Here is a 12,391-nt window from a genome sequence, read left to right as displayed (position 1 = left end):
CAACCACAGCGCCACCGCTCCCCTGCCACAACCACAGCGCCACCGCTCCCCTGCCACAACCACAGCGCCACCGCTCCTCTACCACAACCACAGCACCACCGCTCCCCTGCCACAACCACAGCGCCACCGCTCCCCTGCCACAACCACAGCGCCACCGCTCCCCTGCCACAACCACAGCGCCACCGCTCCTCTACCACAACCACAGCACCACCGTTCTACTGCCACAACCACAGCGCCACCGCTCCTCTACCACAACCACAGCGCCACCGCTCCCCTTCCACAACCACATAACCACATACCCGGTATGGTGTAGTGTGTGTATATCTAACCGTACTGGGATACATATTCTTTGGATCTTTCGGTAAAGTCACGTAGATATAAATTATTAAAGAAAATTAAATACATTTTAATTACGGCGTTTCGATCATGTCATCGTTTTTTCCTCCTGATGACGATCGCTTGCGTTGTGATCGAAACGTCGTAATTTTTGTTTCATTTACTTTAATTTTTTCTATCTGCTTGACTTTACCGAAAGATCCAAATAATATAAATTTCGGCAGTCACGAAAGTTTTAAGTCAAAATTCACACTGGGAGTCAAATACCGTCCGGTAACGTGTTTGGTCGCAGTTATAAGCGTCGAAACGATCACGTTCAATCGGCAGCCGAAATAGCTCAGTTGGGAGAGCGTTAGACTGAAGATCTAAAGGTCCCTGGTTCAATCCCGGGTTTCGGCAAAGGTTTATTTTTGTCATCGCCTCAAAGCAACTCTCGTCTCTTTAACGTCTTCCATCAAGCGACGATTTAACTTCAAACGAACTAATTATTTAATGTATTTAAATAGCGTAAGGAATATACATATGTAGCAGTTCTTCATGGACATCCCATCCCACGGCAATGGCGTGAGAGTCAATGCTAAGTCTGCCATCTGCTGTCTAAAACTGGACTTGCAGATGCAAGCGCTCAATATTTTTTTTATCTAGATTTGAAGCTTTTGTGACTGCAAGGATCCATACTCTTTGTTTTTTTCGTTAAAGTCACGTAGGTTAGAAAATAAAACAAATAAATTAAATCACGACGTTTCGGAGGCAACACAAGCCTCCGTCTTCAGGTGATTTTGCTGTGACAGAGGCTTGTGTTGCCTCCGAAACATCGTGATTTAATTTATTAGTTTTCTTTATCTCGCCTCTGTTCTCGGGTTGTCACTGAACGCCGCGGTGGCTATGTTAACTACCTCGCCTGGTGTACAAGAGGTTGTGGGTTACACCCTGAAGCCTATATAGTTGGAGTCTGAATGTTCTCCCCGAAGTTGCGTGGATTTTTCTCCGGGTCCTCCAGTTTTCCCCTCCACGTTTAAAATCAACATCAGGCGTTTTAGAGTATTCGGCTTCGATAAATGTCCACATGAGCAGACATTTCATTAGGCTATCATTTGTGGCCAGATCGCTTCTGCAAAACATCTATATCGCTCAGTGGGCTTTACCTGCTAGAAAAAAAAACTGTGTGTTTGTGTCCCTTGTACCTGACAATTGCATGGATCATAAACATGGGCCTTGATAAGGGAGATGGGGAGAAGATTTATCATACAAATGTTTTTGTAGATGTGAAATTCCCGTAATTGCACCGAGAGACGGAGTGTACGAGGAGGACAAGGTTCAAACAGCGTGACCAGGGCAAGTCACAAGTGGCGAATTGGGGTGCAGATTCCGAGTGGGTGAGAGAGCTGACGCGTTAGGCATCTAACCATGGTCCACAGTGCACGATAACGATCGGCGTTTTCATACACGGCATAAATCATTCAAACTGCATCTCACAACGCCGCACAATCCACACGCTGCGTAGAAGCAAAAATAGTCGGTCTATTAAAATGTCATCAGCTTAACAAGTCCATTTTATTACACGCGTGTGAGGATAACTGGAGCACATGGAGAAAACACGCACGTGCTAGGAGGCAAGGCAGACGGAACAGATGGAGATTCGTCCACATTTTTCTTTATTACAAAAGCAACGAGAATGCATGTCCGTGTGTATGTGGAACTTCTTTCGCACCGCACGTAGCCAACCGTGCTAGTCGGAGGTCTTACGACCCGGCGATAGGGACGCGTTTAGAAGACGTTCATGAGACCAGTAGCGAACACGAGGGTCTCATTTATGGACTCGAATTAAAAGCCAAAGAGCCAACTTTGGTCCAAAGGTTTCAACCACATTCCAAAGTCGGTTCATTTTCTAAGGGGGTGGGGGGTGCGGGAGGAGGATCAGATATTGTGCACCACATAGACGAGGTGAACCCCAGGGGTCACAAAGACTGTGTCGAGTCAGAAACGAGAAGATGGGGAAGGTGGCAACAAGGAGTGGATGTTGGAACCGAATCTCGGACACACTGGAATAAACCATAATAGATGTGTTCTTGGTTCTTTCGGTAAAGTCACGTAGAAGGGAAATAATAAAAATACAACATAATAAAATACAATTCTCACGACGTTTCGGCCACAACGCAAGTAGCCGTCCTCAGGTGAAGAATAGGTCTGTCGGAAAGACAGCGTTCATTCAAACGCTTCATTCAAACGCTGTTTTTCCGACAGACCTGTTCTTCACCTGAGGACAGCTGCTTGCGTTGTGGCCGAAACGTCGTGAGAATTGTGGCCGAACCGTCGTGAGAATTGTATTTTATGATGTTTTATTTTTATTATTTTATCATTTCCCTTCTACGTGACTTTACCGAAAGAACCAAGAAGATGAATCCCTACAGTCACGAAAGCTTTCAATCGAAACATAATAGAGGTGTTCTTGGGTTAGATTGCGTACAAATAAATGCGACATTAAACCTGCCACCACTCGGCACGGACAATTAGTAAAGTTTGTCACGTAAACAACAACAAATGCCAATTTGTTCCTGTGTCGGGTGGTGGCGGGTTTAACGACGCGTTTATATTTACGCGATCTAATTCCAAAAAAACCCTCTAATATGGATATTGGTCGCGAAAGCCTACGCGTTAAACTGACATTAAAATAAGGTCTACTGAGATGGCTTAAGTAGGACATGTTAGAGCAAAACCACATCATAAAAAACACACTTGATGAACGTATGGAAGCACCAGGGTGCAGAGGCAGGCCTAAATATGTAACGTTTTTTATGTATTTAATCAGGTAAGACTCAGTGGGCTATATAGCTATTTTTCCAGAAGCGACCTGGCCACAAATGATAGCCCAACGAAGCGGCGTATCGTGTGGAAATGTATCGCAGCCAAATGCTCTAAACACGTTTTGTTTCTCAACGTAGAGGGGAAAACCGGAGGACCCAAAGAAAATTAACACGACCACGTGGAGAACACACAAAATCCAAATATACAGCAGGCTTCAGGGTCGGGATCCAAACCCACGACCTCCTGTGTACCAGGCGAGGTGGTTAACATCTCATAGCCACCGTGATGATGATGAGAGAGAGAGAGAGACACGTAAACTCCACATACACAGCAGGCGTCAGGGTCGGAATCGAACCCACGACCTCCTGTACACCAGGCGAGGTGGTTAACATATCCTAGCCACCATGATGATGATGAGAGAGAGATACGCAAACTTCAAATCTACAGCAACAGGTGTCAGGGTCGGGAATCGAACCCACGCCCGCTCCTGTGTACCAGGCGAGGTAGTTAACATCTCCTAGCCACCGTGATGATGAGAGAGAGAGACACACACACAAACTCCAAATATACAGCAGGCGTGAGGGTCGGGATCAAACCCACGACCACCTGTACACCAAGCGAGGTGGTTAACATCTCCGAGCCACCGTGATGATGATGTGAGGGAGACACGCAAACTCCAAATATACAGCAGCAGGCATCAGGGTCGGGATCGAACCCACGACCTCCTGTGTGCCAGGCGAGGTAGTTAACATCGCATAGCCACCGTGATGATGATGAGAGAGAGAGACACGCAAACTCCAAATATACAGCAGCAGGCATCAGGGTCGGGATCGAACCCACGAACTCCTGTACACCAGGCGAGGTAGTTAACATCTCCTAGCCACCGTGATGATGATGATGATGATGACAGAAAGACACGCAAACTCCAAATATACAGCAGCAGGCGTCAGGGTCGGGATCGAACCTACGACCTCCTGTACACCAGGCGAGGTAGTTAACATCTCATAGCCACCGTGATGATGATGAGAGAGACACGCAAACTCCACATACACAGCAGGATTCAGGGTCGGGATCCAAACCCACGACCACCTGTACACCAGGCGAGGTAGTTAACATCTCCTAGCCACCGTGATGATGATGAGAGAGACACGCAAACTCCACCTACACATCAGGCGTCAGAGTCGGGATCGAACCCATGCGCTCCTGTGTACCAGGCGAGGTAGTCAACATCTCCTAGCCACCGTGATGATGATGAGAGAGAGAGACACGCAAACTCTAAATATACAGCAGCAGGCATCAGGGTCGGGATCCAAACCCACAACCTCCTGTACACCAGGCGAGGTAGTTAACATCTCATAGCCACCGTGATGATGATGAGAGAGACACGCAAACTCCACATACACAGCAGGATTCAGGGTCGGGATCCAAACCCACGACCACCTGTACACCAGGCGAGGTAGTTAACATCTCCTAGCCACCGTGATGATGATGAGAGAGAGAGACACGCAAACTCTAAATATACAGCAGCAGACATCAGGGTCGGGATCCAAACCCACAACCTCCTGTACACCAGGCGAGGTAGTTAACATCTCATAGCCACCGTGATGATGATGAGAGAGACACGCAAACTCCACATACACAGCAGGATTCAGGGTCGGGATCCAAACCCACGACCACCTGTACACCAGGCGAGGTAGTTAACATCTCCTAGCCACCGTGATGATGATGAGAGAGACACGCAAACTCCACCTACACATCAGGCGTCAGAGTCGGGATCGAACCCATGCGCTCCTGTGTACCAGGCGAGGTAGTCAACATCTCCTAGCCACCGTGATGATGATGAGAGAGAGAGACACGCAAACCCCAAATCTACAGCAGCAGGCGTCAGGATCGGGATCAAACCCACGACCTCCTGTACACCAGGCGAGGTAGTTAACATCTCCTAGCCACCGTGATGATGATGATGAGAGACGCAAATTTCAAATACACAGCAGGCATCAGGGTCGGGATCGAACCCACGACCTCCTGTACACCAGGCGAGGTAGTTAACATCTCCTAGCCAACGTGATGATGATGAGAGAGACACGCAAACTCCACCTACACATCAGGCGTCAGAGTCGGGATCGAACCCATGCGCTCCTGTGTACCAGGCGAGGTAGTTAACATCTCCTAGCCACCGTGATGATGATGAGAGAGAGAGACACGCAAACCCCAAATCTACAGCAGCAGGCGTCAGGATCGGGATCAAACCCACGACCTCCTGTACACCAGGCGAGGTAGTTAACATCTCCTAGCCACCGTGATGATGATGATGAGAGACGCAAATTTCAAATACACAGCAGGCATCAGGGTCGGGATCGAACCCACGACCTCCTGTACACCAGGCGAGGTAGTTAACATCTCCTAGCCACCGTGATGATGATGAGAGAGACACGCAAACTCCACCTACACATCAGGCGTCAGAGTCGGGATCGAACCCATGCGCTCCTGTGTACCAGGCGAGGTAGTCAACATCTCCTAGCCACCGTGATGATGATGAGAGAGAGACACGCAAACCCCAAATCTACAGCAGCAGGCGTCAGGATCGGGATCAAACCCACGACCTCCTGTACACCAGGCGAGGTAGTTAACATCTCCTAGCCACCGTGATGATGATGATGAGAGACGCAAATTTCAAATACACAGCAGGCATCAGGGTCGGGATCGAACCCACGACCTCCTGTACACCAGGCGAGGTAGTTAACATCTCCTAGCCACCGTGGCGCCAAGACGGAGAGGAGGTTGCAAGTGTTGAGGCCAGGATGTGAGAGACTGTGGAATGGACGTGGAAGATTATGGATGACCCAGGACAGGAGTGCGTGGTGGAAGAGGCACAGGAAGGCAGGAGGGCCCACAGATTCATGGGTGGGGGGGAAGTGCTCTGGAAAAGAAGAAGTGTCCATTACTCAACGGGGCTCGTATGATGTAATGTTGACACTCGGACCTTACACCAACTCTGTTGGTTAACATTCGTCTAAAAAGGGCAGTAGAGGGAAAGATATTTAGACCTGTTTTGGAGATACAGTATTCGTAAGTAGTTTTATTGGTTTTGCTCATTTTATCACAATATTATTAAACTCAATAAAGTGCGTTTGACATTAATTCGGAATGCAGAGCACTAAATAATAATGGGATTGGCCCAAACGTTTTAAATCTGGAGCGTCCTGAAAGTCTCAATTAAGGACAAAATAGTTCCCTTAGCAAATAACGCGGATGTGGTGCGATGTGCGGTGATGTCGCGAACTGTGCTCCGGTCACGGTGGAGGGAGCCGGGCGCGCATCGGTACACGATGACGTAAACATCCGGGCACTACTTGCGGTCGAGGCCCCAACTTTTGGCTTCACCTCGGCTTCTACTGCCGCCACCCTCGGCCCTTCCTTGCCGGTCTCTCTCGGCCCGCACGGCCCCGCAACGTTTGGTCGAGCCCTCGCTGCCTTCCCGCTTCACCCGCGCGTCCACCACCATTTCCGGCGGCTTCCCACAAGCGAGGCCTAGTCACGCTCGGGCCCCCCCCTCCTTGCCTGGGCCCTCCCGCCGCCCCGACCCCCACCCCCCCCGGGCTCGGCTGGTGTCGCGAACCGCCCTCCCAACGGGTGTCTTCCTCGTTCTCGATACTGGGCGATAATTGCGGCCGCCGAGTGCCGGATGTTTGTCAATGATTACGCAGCGTTAGGGCAGCAGCAGCAGCGAGAGCGTTGCGGGACGCGGCGAGCAGAGTCGGGAGCGTACGTGGCGGCATTGTTATAACATTAGCCGTGGCTCGGCGCGGGCGGTGAAGTGAAGAGGCCACAAAGGAGGAGACGAGACGAGAGGTCTGAAGGCGGAGAGCAGTAGCGGCTCTAACGAAGCGGAGACTGAACAGCAGAAGCAGCAGCAGCAGCATTCGACTGCAGCAGCAGCAGCAACATCGCCGGCAAACAACACAACACAGAGTTCACAACAACGGGTCCACGCCGACACCGCCGCCAAACATAAAGAACCACCCTCCCCATACGGGCGGCCTCGCAACAAGGGCAGCCGGGAACGACGGCTTCGGTGACAGCAGCAGCAGTGGTGGACAACAACAACATCAACAACAACAGCAGCTTCGAGAAACACCATCCGCACACTCTCCACCACCACGAGCAGCAGTCGGGACGACATCAACATCATCAGCGGTGGTCTCAAGGCGGCCGTAAACCGAGGCGGTGAATCCGCCCTCTGGTCCCCCCACACTTCTCTCCAGGTTGGTGTTGTTCAGGGTGGGTGAGGTGTGTGGGTGAGGTGTGTGGGTGAGGTGATCCTTGGAACTGCTGATGATGCTGCGTTGATGTTCGCAAGGAGAACGGTCACGGTTACTGCAGTCGGCCAGACGCCGTGCGGATGAATGAGGCCTTGATTTGGGGGGGGGCTCCTCTGTTGGCGCTCAAGTGACATTCCGTGACCAAGTGAGAATTTGTAGCCACAGGGGATTTGTGCGTGTTGAGGTTTAGCAACGCAAAGATGCGATTAATATTGATCGGCAAGCTCGCCCCGCCTTCACGAATCCGCACTGACCAGCGTGGTGAAGTATGGTGAAATGAGCTCCATGAACCCGCAAAGGTTAAACCCACACACACACATCCAAACAATGCTGCAGTCCTGTAGATGTACATGCACAAGCTCACGACACACACAGCACTCAAATCGCGTGTCGGATTCCACTTTTTTTTTAAAGGATTGTATGCAAATTGGAGCCACTAGTGACCGCTACATTCACCACGCGGTCAAAGAAAAAACACATTTAAAGCACCAGGGAGAAGTGGCTATTTATACCTAGTTTTTCAAATCATATATGAAACGATCAGGTGAGAGAGTGGGGAGATCTTACCGCGCATACAAATTCCACAAACAAAATGTTGATAATGATTTTGACAGATTCAATTGAATGGTTGAATCTTGACTTGAAGCTTTTGTGACTGCAAGAGTTGATATTCTTTGGGTCTATCGGTAAAGTCACGTTTAATTTATTTGTTTGGTTCTATGTGACTTTACCGAAAGACCCAACGAATATGAATGGTTGAACATTAGTGGGCACGCTGTAACGTGTTACCACCACCCCCACACTGAATTTTGATTTAAAGCTTTCGTGACTGCAGGGATTCATATTCTTGGTTCTTTCGGTAAAGTCATCACGTAGAAGGGAAATGATAAAATAATATGAATATAAAACAATACAAATTCTCACGACGTTTCGACTGCAACACAAGCAAATCATCATCAGGTGTGAAATCCACAGCATTTGACGATTGCTTGTGTTGCAGTCGAAACGTCGTGAGAATTTTTATTGTTTTATATTTGTATTATTATTTCCCTTCTACGTGACTTTACCGAAAGAACCAATAATATCACCACCCCCAAACTGCTTTAAGCAGTTGCGCAACACTGCCGAGCGTACACTTTTTTGTAAGACGGGCCCCGTTCCCTTCCAGACGTGACGGTCAAATGGTGCAACTTTGCAACGCGTCGAATGTTGTTCGCTGTTTGTAATTTCTCTTTCAATCGTTGCGCAAACGTCGTAGTTACATCGCTGCAGAACCAGCCAGCGTTGCCGATTCTGCAACGCAGTTCTTCCAACGTCGCTAGATTTGAACCTTTCCTGCAGCAAGTCGTGACCAAAACCTTCACCCCAGTACTGAGAGCGGAGCAAAATGATGTTTCACACCCACGTTTGTTTCATTCGACCGAATCGTGGCTTCGTTGGCACCTGTGCCAAGCTGTTGTGGATCAACACCGATTGTCTTTTTCCACTGCTCGTGTGACCACGCCGTCAACACTTGTATCGTGGGACCTTTTTTGTTTGTTCTTGTTGACAGTATCAAAGAATGATGAATAGGTGTTATTATTTCGATTTAAAGCTTTCATGACTGCAGGGATTCATCTTCTTGGTTCTTTCGGTAAAGTCACGTAGTCACGAAGTCACATTCTTCAGCTGAGGACGGCTGCTTGCGTTGTGGCCGAAACGTCGTGAGAATTACTTTATTATGTTTTATTTTTATTATTTTATTATCTCCCTTCTACGTGACTTTACCGAAAGAACCAAGAAGAGGTGTTATTATCCTTTCTGGTAATAAAACAGCAGGTGTTGAGATGTTCAAACACCAAATAGATACATTTTGCGAGGAGCCAAGTCTGTGTTAACCGCATTCGGTACTTGTGGTGAACATGGAAACACAAAAATTCACTTGATCCGCCTACTCCCAACAAAAACCCTCTCTGGACAATAGGCCTTTTGCAGTTTAATCAAGCGTTCTTTTCTCTCTCTCTCTCTCCAGGACACTTCCATTATTGCAGTATCCTCTTCTGGATTATAAAAAGGACTTTCCCGACTCTGTTCGTTGTGCTTTGAAGGAGGTCCAGTGCCCGAAACGCCACCTATTTTGATTTAAAGCTTTCGTGACTGCAGGGATTCATATTCTTGGTTCTTTCGGTAAAGTCACCTGATGATGATTGCTTGTGTTGCAGTCGTAACGTCGTGAGAATTTTAATGTTTGATATTTTTATTATTTAATTGTTTCCCTTCTACGTGACTTTACCGAAAGAACCAAGAATATGAATGTGACTTCTTTTGCTCTTGTATTCTTAAGAGCAATGGTTACGTTTGCTGCTCATAATCCAGAAGGTGTGTGTGAGACCAGATTCGTATAGCTCTAGTGACATTGGGCACGCGTTTTTAGGTACGTCTTACTTTCTGGAGAATCCTATACTCTGGGGGATATGGAAAACACATTCTTGCGGAGGGAGCTGGTAGGAACGTTGGGTTGCTCGGTCAGTGGCCAGGGTCAACGGCGGCGTGATGTATTCCGCAAATATGCCCGACTGTGAGGGCGGGCACAAGCCGGCGTGAGTAGGTTAAACGTTGAGTTTTATAAGGGCACCACGGGGTGACCATCTCCTCCCCACCCAGCCCGTCCCCACCCAGCCCCTCCCCACCCTCACCCAGCCACACCCCTCCCATTTTTGGATGCACGACGGATGGACACAATAATCCCCTGTGGGCTGGTGTAACCAGGAGGTTCCTACCAGTATAACAGCAGGAGCTGTCAAGAGCTCTCTCAAAGTAGGTCGGGGTTTGTTGGGACTGCTCCGGCTATGAACACAATCATGATTAATGGTTTGGGGTTTAGGGAAATGTATTATAAATGTGTGTATAAAAACGAAAGTTGAGTTTCTTAAGTGCCTTCGCTAAAGCGGATGTATCCAGTTGGCTTATTAAAAACAGTGTCACATGCTTATGAACGAATTCTTCCCTTTTTAAATTTAGCGTTCACATTTCAATGACACCCAACGCACGAAATCACACCCAGTCAATAGCATCGCCCCTCGCATGTGAAATTGGACTACAGTAAAACAGATTTATTTTTTGCACGTTGGTTTTCAATGCAACAATCCATGTAGCACCTACACGGGGAGCTGATTCAACAGCTCCATCTCCATGGTAGACGTCCTCTTGGGGGTGCGTTGCCTTCTGTGGCTGCAGCTGTCATTTAGTCATCCGTTCGAGAAATGTGGGCTGCATTAATCTTTTTTTCAAATTATGTCTGTAACTTATACTTGTTCCTTTTTGTCGCTCGGTGTAATTCCAAGTATGCACCTCTCCATACTTTTTTGGCGACTTTTCAGAATGGGTTCCATTTGCTTTGTCAACATCGATATTTCTTATCCAGATACCATCGGAGTCATTTAATCTGATCGTAGACGGTATTCGTTGGATACAGTGATGTGTATATGCTATATGGAATGGCTTTACTTAACTCCTTGGGAGAATAGAGGCTCTGTCGTTTACCACAGGAAGAAAAAACATCCGTACGCATGGATTCAGTAACGCTTTCCAACATTGCATGAATGATGATACGCGCCGAGCCGAACAATGCGATGACATGATTTTGCAAGGCTACTTCACACGTAATGACCTCATCGGGAGGTGAGGTGCATGCATGACTTGTGACGTAGGCAGATGGCAGCACACGGAATGGCATCGCCTTGGATTGCAAGGATAATTCTTTTGGAACTTGATTTTTTTTTTCGCCAAAAAAAATGGGCAACCCAAAATTAATTTTCAATTTCTTCTCGAATAAGTAGGTAATATCAACTTATTTTATAGGACGGTATTTTTCTTTCGAATTAACTTTTGAGCGTAGTCCTGCCTCCCTTACAAGGCCGGCAGATGGACCAAACCAGCGCATCAACGCTTCAACCTTATTTGGAAAAGCGATAAAAAGGAATCGTTTATTGCGCTGAGTCAAGGACCCCTCTTACAGTCTCATCGGTTGAATCGTGACCCTGAACCGTGCCAATTCATCCCATCCCCAGGGGGAGGTGAATCATCCCAGCCCTAATGAAAACCAATAAAGAACACGATATCCAATAATAAAAGCCTACGTGTTAAACCCAGTAAAGAACACGCCTCCATCGTTAGACAGTGAGCAATACAACTGTTCCTCTCACATTAGGCATCTACGAACTTTAGAATGTAAGTGCATGTTTGCGTCAGTGTTGGGTGGAGGTTGGTTGTTTTTTTTTGTTACTGCCTTTTGTCAATCCACCCCAATGACTGACCAGCTGTGTCAGTCATGGGGTGGTTTGATCATGCTTGACACTGGTCATTCCTGGTTGGTTTAAGTGGGAAGCCCATAGCCGGTTCAGATATTGTTCGCCACTGATATTAACTGTGGTTGACAATGTAACTCAAGTCATCGGGGGAAATAGCGCAGGGTTACAACGCAAATTAATCCTATTTGGTAGACATTAATCCCATCGGTTGATAGTTAAGGGCACTCCTGTGCCAGGCCGAACACCCAAATGAGGTGAATATTCTAATCACAACACTCATTGGCATCGGTCATAACATGAAACTCAGTGCTTAACAGAACACTTTAAAGGTAATGGTGAAAATTATTATTCGTCTTTGCCTGCTGCTGCTGCTGCTGCCACAATCCTTCATGACTGACATGGCATGGAGAGGCCTTCATCCAGCTCGTTCATTCGTTTGTTTCTCAGTCCACTTGTCCTGGTGAGGGTCGCAGCAGCAGCATGTTGCGTAGTGGCGTTCCAGACCTCCCTCTGGCAACAGACTCTAGCTCTTCCTTGGGAATTCCCAGGCGTTCCCAGGCCAGCCGAGCGACATCGTCCCAACGCCAGCGTGTCCTGGGCCGGCCCCGGGGTCTTCGCCCAGTGGGACGTGCTGCTGCC

General features: G+C 48.1%; 1 protein-coding gene and 1 non-coding gene across 2 annotated transcripts in view; both read left to right on the top strand.

Moving 5' to 3' along the window:
• The first annotated feature begins 662 nt into the window (after nt 1–662).
• On the top strand, nt 663–735 carry TRNAF-GAA (transfer RNA phenylalanine (anticodon GAA)). Its single transcript has one exon. It is a non-coding gene; the product is annotated as a tRNA-Phe (tRNA).
• A 5,751-nt stretch (nt 736–6,486) lies between these two features.
• The window catches only part of LOC133353906 (cytoplasmic protein NCK2-like), a 31,013-nt gene continuing 25,108 nt past the window's right edge, over nt 6,487–12,391 (top strand). The window contains exon 1 of the mRNA XM_061570408.1: nt 6,487–7,406. The gene's annotated coding sequence lies outside the window, so the exon portion shown is untranslated. The remainder of the gene's footprint in view (nt 7,407–12,391) is intronic.

This window comes from Lethenteron reissneri, chromosome 45 (assembly GCF_015708825.2).
Source record: "Lethenteron reissneri isolate LAM-NWPU_2019-01 chromosome 45, ASM1570882v1, whole genome shotgun sequence".
In the NCBI taxonomy this organism is placed as follows: Eukaryota; Metazoa; Chordata; class Hyperoartia; order Petromyzontiformes; family Petromyzontidae; genus Lethenteron; species Lethenteron reissneri.
This window is presented reverse-complemented; position numbering and strand designations above follow the sequence as displayed.